The sequence below is a fragment of the Rattus norvegicus genome, chromosome Y (genome assembly GCF_021556685.1).
Source record: "Rattus norvegicus strain SHRSP/BbbUtx chromosome Y, alternate assembly SHRSP_T2T, whole genome shotgun sequence".
Taxonomy (NCBI): domain Eukaryota; kingdom Metazoa; phylum Chordata; class Mammalia; order Rodentia; family Muridae; genus Rattus; species Rattus norvegicus.
The window spans coordinates 56,196,332-56,204,926 of record NC_141555.1 but is presented as its reverse complement, the minus strand read 5'-3'; the positions used below and the strand labels follow the sequence as shown (position 1 = coordinate 56,204,926).

The window sequence follows — 8,595 nt, the reverse complement described above, 5'->3', positions numbered from 1 at the left end:
ATGAAAGAAGGAGGCTTTGATTATTGTCTGCCTGCTTCATTCTCACTGGCATGTTCATCTCTCCTGTGGCTGCTGCATTCCTTTGCTAATATTCTAACCACCTTCTCTGATATCTCATTGTAGACTGAAGACCAACGACTCGAGGAAACTCACAGCACAAGATTAAATTGGCTGAGGCATTAATCATCATAGTTTGAGCAGCCAATGGGGTTCTCAATACCCTTGTATGGGACAGCCATTGTTAGATCATCCAGTGTCCTGTAAGCCAAATTAACTTTTTTGTGTTTGGTGGTTTGAATAGGACTGGGCCACCGTAGACTCATGTGTTTCAATGCTTGACCCATGAGGAGTGATACTATTAGGAGGTGTGGCCTTGTTGGAGTAGGTGTGACCTTGTTGAAGTAAGTGTGGCCTTGTTGGAGTAGGTGTGGCATTGTTGGAGGAAGTGTGCCACTGTGGTGGCTTTGCATTGAGATTTGTATATACTCAAACTATGCTCAGTGGTACAGGCAATCCCTTTCTGCTGCCTGTGCATCAAGAACTTTGGGTTCCTCTAGCAACAAATCTGGCTGGATGCTCCCATGATTCCTGCCATGATGATAATGGACTTAACCTCTGAACCTGTAAGCCAGCTGCAATGGAATCTTGTCCTTTATAAGAATTACCTTGGCTGCTGCATCTGCAGCCATGAGCATGCTCAAGCTACAGAAAATCCTTGCCTCTAGTGTCCTCCACTGTGGTAAAAAGAAGGTCCAGTTGGACCCCAATGAGACCTATAAAATCGCCAATGCCTACTCCCATCAGCTGATCAGGGAGCTGATTGAAGATGTCCTGATCATCTGGAAGCATGCAACTGTCCATTCTCAGACTCGCTGAAAGAAACACACCTTGAAGGGCAGGCATACAGTCATAGGGAAGAAAAAGGGTACTGCCAACACTTGGGTGCCTGAGAGGGTGACCTGGATGAGAAGGATGAGGATCCTGCACAGGCTTCTCAGGAGATACTGGGAATCTAAGAAGATTGACCGCCATATGTATCACAGCCTGTACCTGAAGCTTAAAAGGAATTTATTCAGAAACCAATGGATTCTTATGGAGCAGATCCTCAAACCGAAGGCAGAAGAGGACCTCAAGAAGCTACAGGCTGACCAGGCTGAGGCTCGCAGGTCTAAACCAGGGAAGCACAAAAACGCCTGGGAGGAGCGCCTCCAGGCCAAGAAGGAGGAGATCATCAAGACTCTGTCCAAGGAGGAAGAGACCAAGAAATAAAGATTCCTTCATGTCTGTGCATAGTGACCTCACTGTGGCCTCACATGATCAGCCATTAGAATAAAACAAGCCTTAAAATAAAAAAGAGTTATTTTGCCTATGGTTTCTGTTCACAGCTATGGAAATCTAACTAAGACAATGTGTATTCATTCTGCCATTTCTGTTTCTCTGGAAACCCTAATACAATAGTGCTCTAGAGAGATGAACAAGTACCCACCAGACAACATAAATTCCAGTTTACTTTTCTGGTGAATATGAAGTTGTTTGGTTTAAAAAAAAATACAAACTTGTTTTTTTGTTTGTTTGTTTTGGAGTTTTTTTGTTGTTGTTTTTGTTGTTGTTGTTTTGTTGTTTTTAAAGAAGAAACACATTAAGCCTCTTCATTCCTATCTGGCTGGCAAACACCCGAGCCCACATCAGCTAAAGCGATTAAGGCATTACGAATGTGTTTACTCAAAAACATAAAGTTATCCTGTCAAGTTCAGATGAGAGACAACATCAGCCATGTGGGCGAGCCTAGAGCCTCTACCATTTAACACAACCAAATCAGGACACACTGTCAGAAGTCTGTAAGGCCAACAGAGAGGACGGCCTGCAGGTTTTGTTGTTATTTTCTTGTATGAATTTTTGGAGCCACCCTGCTCATTAATCCTGTTTATAATATTAACTCTGGCACTTTTTTCTTGGCTCATCAAGTATTTCCTTAATGAACTGTCAGCTCACAGCCCCCCCCCCCCATTTCCATTGTAATGACTTTCAAATTAAGTTCATCTGGACCAAATGGGTTTTTAGAACTCTATGATGACAGAAAACAAGGGGAAAAGAACCTCTTTCATTGTATTTAAAGAAAGACATAGTCATTCACCTGACGCCTTCCCCCAGTGCTGACAGTTCCCCAGGTCAGTGATGAGAACTCTGCCTCATGAGCACCATCAGAGCTGTGAAATGAGCACTTCCAAACTAGGAGGCATTATAGTGACATGACCATACGGTGCTCCCTCACCTACAGCCACCGGGTTTCAAACTTTTTCTGTCCTTCCTCCCCTTAAAAGATAGCTGTAGGGATCCACGCTCAGCATCACCCATGCCCATACATCAAAGCTCATACCTTTTAAAAATCAGATGTGTTTATATAATCAAATGTGTGAATGTTCTGTCTACATGGAACTCTGTGCACCACGTGCCTGCCTGATGTCTTAAGAGGCCAAGAGAGGGCATTAGATCTTCTGAAACTGGCTAAAAGTTCAACTGTGAGCCATCATATGAATGCTAGGAATAGAACCTGGGTCCTTTGCAAGAATAACAAGTGTTCTTCGTAGCTGAGCTGACTGTCTAACCCCCAAAATCGGTGCCCTGTCCCTGGAGATGCTTTGCTACTCTACACAACCACATGGGAGACTTGGTGACCATCCTAGAGAATAGAATCCACCCTATCAATGAAGAGGATGCCATGGCTGGTGGTATTGTAGACACTAGGAGATTTTAGGGAAAGTGCCTTGTATAAGGGAGTACTGTGAGAACAAGACTGGAGGAGCACCCTGTACTGGAGAGACATTGAGTTGTGCCATTGCAGAAGATAAAAGAGTGATGGTGCCAAGGACATTTGAGCAATCCCATGAACTATCCAGTCTGGAATCTTAGTTAGGTTTCCACTGTTGGGAAGAGATACCATGACCAAGGACAACATGTAATTGGTGCTGGCTTACAGGTTTAGAGGGTCAGTCCCTTTTCATCAAGGCAGAGGGCATGGCAGTGTGCAGATAGACATGGTGCTGGAGAAGGAGTTGAGAGTTCAACATCTTCATCTAAAAGAAGCCAGGACAGACTGTCTCCCACATGGCTGGTAGAAGGATTTCAAGAACTCACCCCCACAGGGAGACCCCTTCTCCAAGAAGGCCAACCTTCTAATAGTGCCATTTTCTGGGCAGTGCACATTCAAACCACCACAGAGTCTCTTCACATATATGATAATTGCACCCTTGTTTTAAAGTCTTGCTTAAAGACTCATGATGTTTGCGTGAAGAACATTCGTTGGGTCTTGGTGGCTCTAAAACCCAAAGAACATGAAGTCTTTTATCACCCTGAAGTATGAAATTGGCATGTGTGCAGAGCCCCTCCCATCCTCTGCAATATCATATTGTTAAGTGTGTGATGCTCCAGTGTGTAGCCTCGTAAGTGCCGGCATGTGTGAATTCTTGAGCCAAACACTCAACAGAATCAGGCATGAGCCTTCTGTACTTTTGTTTATGGCTCTGAACTCTGGCCTAGACTGATGGACAAGTAGTTCCGGGAAGGAAGATTGCTGGGAGCAGCCAAAGGTATGAAGGTATGTGATTTAATTACAGAGATGAAGGAAACTGGCTCGTTTCTTCCTGTACCACATGAGAGAGGAAGTCACTCTGCTCATCCAATTGAAAAAAAAATCACAGAGAAAATGCACATAGGACGCTTGTTTTACCTAGACTAGACCATTAGCCCTGACACATATTTAAATATCCGACATATGTACAGAGGAACCATTGCTTTTTGGTGCAGAGATGCCCATAATTTTAGGCACCCAGTGCAAAATCAGGCAGATCTGGGTGTTTGGTGTGAGAACACCTCTCTTCCTGTGGAGTCCCCTTCATGACCATTAAGGTGGCTACATGTTCCCAAGTTCACCACCATTCTGTTCAGCCCCAAAACAGATGAAGAAGAACACATGATTTGGGGAGATGTGATGAGCATATTTTAGACCATATCCTATGCACGACAGAGAGCAGCATTGAAATTACTGGAGAAGACGTTGCTTGACCCCAGCCTTTCCTAACAGAAACAGCTGACAAACAGCCCCACAATGTTCCAGTTATTGGTTTTTCCTTCAATAGGAGAGTTTAAAATAGCACCCTTGCCTCCCCCTCCCTCACCAAAGGGATGGTCGGTGGGCTCAGGGACGCCCAGGCTTCCTGTAGGAGAAGCCTCTCTGCTTCCTTCACAGCAGCTCTCCAAGAAAATAAATAACATGTGCTCATTATTTACATGAGGAATAATTAATGCAGAACTCGCCCCCAAACTTTCCAAGACACCCATGGTAATGAGCTCTCAACTCTCTTCCCCTCCAGTTTGTGATGTCAAGCTGAAGAGCTGCATGTGACAGAAGCTGGGAAGCTGATGACCCGACAGCAGTTTGACTCCACAGTCTCACAGCTTGTAGAGTATCTTGGCCCCAAAGCCTGTGTTCAGTCACCCTTTCAGGGGTAAAAGTGGTGTGGTTGGTGACGTGCTCCCCAGAGAGCCTCTATGGTTATAAAAGAGGTTCAACTCAAGAGACTTTGAGGCTGTCTCTAATTTACACACCTGAACCAGCCCCGGCTCTAATTCCAGGCAAAACATTTCATAAATAGTACAGCAAAAGGCACTGAGTCACGCTGACCTTTATTCATAGCCAAACGTCCTTGTCCAACCGACGAGAACACAAATCCAGAGTCCTGGAGGAAGCAGCTTGTGCCTGTGGTTCGAACAAGACAGAATAGAGGAACTGGAGAGTTAAGGGTGATGCTGAAATGGATAGAAGCTATCTTCTGGGGTCTAGCCTTTGTCTACTAATAGCTGAGCTTCAGAAACATCAACACCACCGACCCACCCAAGGCTGCCTGCAGAGATAGTGCACGTTTTCCTAAAGATATATCAGTCGAGGCTGAGAAGCACATGGGCCTGAAGAGATAGCCCGTCAGTTAAGTGCATGTTCCAAACTCCCAGGGAACCCAAATTCTGTTCTTAGGATCCACTTAAGCAGCTCACAGCTACCTGTAAATCAGCACCCAGGAACCTGAGGTCCTCTTCTGGCCTCCAAGGGAATGTGCAAACAATATGCATGCACGTGCATTCGTGTGTGCATACACACACACACAATTGAAACTGTCCTTACTGAGGCTCAGGAAGTGTATGTCCTCTGGTTTTATGCTGTTACTAATCCACTCTCATTCCTAGACCCAAACGATGGAACTCATAAAACCATCTTGGAACTTTATTTACAAAAAGAAAATCACCAAAGAGAAACAAGTGATGGGCTAGAGAGATGGGTCAGTCCTAAAGAGGAATGGTTGCTCTTGCAGAGGACCCCAGTTCCACTCCCAAAACCCACATGGCAGCTGACAGCCATCTATAAGTCCAGTTCGAATGGATCAGACATCCTCTTCTGATCTCTAAGGGTACCATATGCATATAGCACACGCACATAGGTGCAAGTACTTATAAAATAACAAAATATATCTAAAAAATTTAAATAAAAACAAGTATATTCAATTACTATATTTTACCTAATTTTTAAACTTCACTTTGTCCTTCAACCTTGCTGTAAATTATATCTTTTGAACAATGGTGCCTGAAAAGCCACAGAATTGTGTATAAAGCTCTCTCTAAATGCCCATGTTCAAATCAGAAACAGTGACAGTCACCTTCTCTGTGTAATAAACTCAGTGATTCCCCCCTGTGGTTTACTAGGGGATCCAGCTTTACCTGAATGGAGGTCTCTGAGTGGTACAGGAACTGCTCAGGCTCTGACTGCAGTATCCAGTGTCCCCTCCACTGCTGACAAAGGACAGGTCCCTCCCCATGGGTACCACAGACCCCAGATGCTGGTGCAATAATCGAGCCTCTTGATTTCCCTCTCTGTGTGGTAAAGGTATCCATTCACCTGGAATTCATCCAGAACCTTCAAGAGTCAGAAACATCCTGCAGAACAAAGTAGCGTCTCTGGCCCTCTCCAAGGTCCTGAGAACATCCCTGAAGTCCAGTTCACTGAGAAGATGAGGGCACCCTGCCATTGCCACATTCTCCTTGCTAACAGAGAGGATGGGGAGAGGAGGCAAACACTCTCTTTTCCCCATTCCTCATGGTTCCCATTCCTTACATATTAAAAATGCAACTTGCAGACTCATCAGTCAAAACACCAGGGCCTGGGAGATGGCTCATTATGTTAGGGATTCAATAATCAGAATTTAAATTCTCAGCAATGGGCACTCTGTCTGGAGCCACAGTCATTCCAATGTGGGCTCTGCCAACAGGAAGACGTCCGGCTGCCATGTACAGGGCAATACCGTAACCCCACACCCTTTCAGTCTTTCATTCACTCACTAACCAATAATCATGGGGCTCAGTACAGAGTCCACTGGCTTGAAGTAGAGCATGAGAACATTGAATGTGTGTTAATTCTGTCTGATCACACGATGTTTCTGTGATGACAGAGCCACGGTCTCCAGGATACCACCTGGACCCATTCTCACTCTGATTTAACACCTTTATTGGAAAGAACATAAAGGGAGGATACTGGAGAAAGTCCAGGGTAGACAAAGTCTTGCCATGTCCCCTGTAGTGAAGAGGTTCCCCCGCCACAAACCCTTTTCACTGCTCCTTCCACTTAAGCCTGTGATTCCTGAAAGATATTAATACAAACCTACCAGGCATGGCCATGCCTAGGTGCCATGTCCAGAAACAAATGTTTCCTACAGTGGTTGTATTACAATAACCATAACCCAAGAATGCAGCCCAATCATCAGTGCCAGATCACCTTCACTAACAAGGGTGGTGGTGGCGCTGGAAAAGGCAGCTGGAACTTAGGCTGTGCTTAAGCTGGTCCTGACTGTAATTGATCTGTTTCTTGCAGAGGGGAAAATGAGGAATGTGAATAGTTTCAGATGTGGATCTCTAAGCTCTGATATTGATGCCTTTGTTAGGCAGTGCTTGAGATGGCCCAGAGGCCCTGGGGAATCTGGCTTGGGACAGGACAGATGCTTTTCATCCTAATTCACCATGGTTCCCCCAAGTTATGACAACATGGTTTGCCTGTTCACTTGATGCTGTCCTGGCCAGTCTGCTGGCTAACAGAGGAGCAGCACCTCTTCCTCTGCATCCAGCAAGGTCTATTCAACCCACTTCCAGCCCCAGACATGCTTCTCCCATTTCCTCTGACCACAATGAATCTGTAAAGAATTTTAGGGCCACTAAAATGAGGGAAACCATGTGGTATTTGGCCATTTTGCTTGGTATGGGCCCTCCCAATGTAAGCACTTCTCTATAAAAAAGATCAGATACCAAACAGACCCACACAGCCATATCTCTACCCAGAAGCTCAGGAAAATACTCAAATTTGAGAGAATCTTGAAACCAATCTCACCACCCTGTTACCTGCTATGACCCAACACATGAACACACACACACAGACACACACACACACACACACAGACACACACACACACACAATCTGGGTGCCCTTTCTTCTCCTAGCATAGAAATTATAGGTAATAAGTTTTGCTTTACATGTTCCCAAGGATCCCTGTGCCATATTCTATATGACCACTGACATGACCTGATGCCTTAGAAAACATGACTTGCAAGAGCTCTGGTTCTTGGTGTGGGGGACATGGAGTGGGCACGGTGACCAAGCTCACTGTCCCCAATGCTATCTGCTTTGGTCCTAGTTTCCTTGTACAAAGACAGTCTGGTGTCTACTCCTCTCCTGGCAAACCATGCCCACAAATGCACCTCTGAAATTCTTTCTCTTCCTCCAACGAAAGGACTTCTTGGTATTTGGAAGGCTGAGGCAGGGGAATCATTGCAAGCATGAGGCCAGCCTAGGCTATATAGTGAGACACTGTCTTGAAACGGTGAGTGGAGGTAGAAGGGGAAGGAAAAGGTGCAGAAGGAAGCAGAGGGGTAAGGAGGGATAGAGGGATGGGGTGCTGTAAACATCTATCTCCAATGCTCACCAACACAGCTACGGCTTTCATAAACTCCATGAAGAATCCCAATATAAGGGTGCACATTCATTCACCAAACACACACACACACACACACACACACACACACACACACCACACACACACACACACACACACACACACACACACACAGAGTCATCTAATGCAAAGCCTCCATCCAAAGAAACACACAGCTTAGGCTCAGAGCCTCTCGGTGAATGGCAGTCAGCCTGAGCATTTGGCAACCATACCCATGGGACTCAGAGGCAACACATCAGAGGACACCTGCACATCATACTTACTGTGGCACTATTCTCCGTAGCCAAGATGTGGAATCTGCCTGTACTTCCATCCATAGACCATTGAATAAGTCCTGGTACACATACACAATGGAATTTTATCTAGCCACATAAGGGATTGAATTAGGTCGTTGGTAGGAAAACTGGAGACCACAGCATTAAGCAAAATCAACCAGACGCTGAAAAGCAAATACTGTAATTTTTGTCTCCTTTTTGAGTCCTGTAATTCTTCACAGAATCTTTATGGGTTCTTAACAGATCCGAAAAAAAAAATATGTCCATATGTCACG

General features: G+C 45.1%; 1 pseudogene; it reads left to right on the top strand.

Annotated features, from left to right (window-relative positions):
• The first annotated feature begins 687 nt into the window (after positions 1 to 687).
• Positions 688 to 1,269, top strand: LOC134484488 (large ribosomal subunit protein eL19-like; annotated as a pseudogene).
• Positions 1,270 to 8,595: the final 7,326 nt, after the last annotated feature.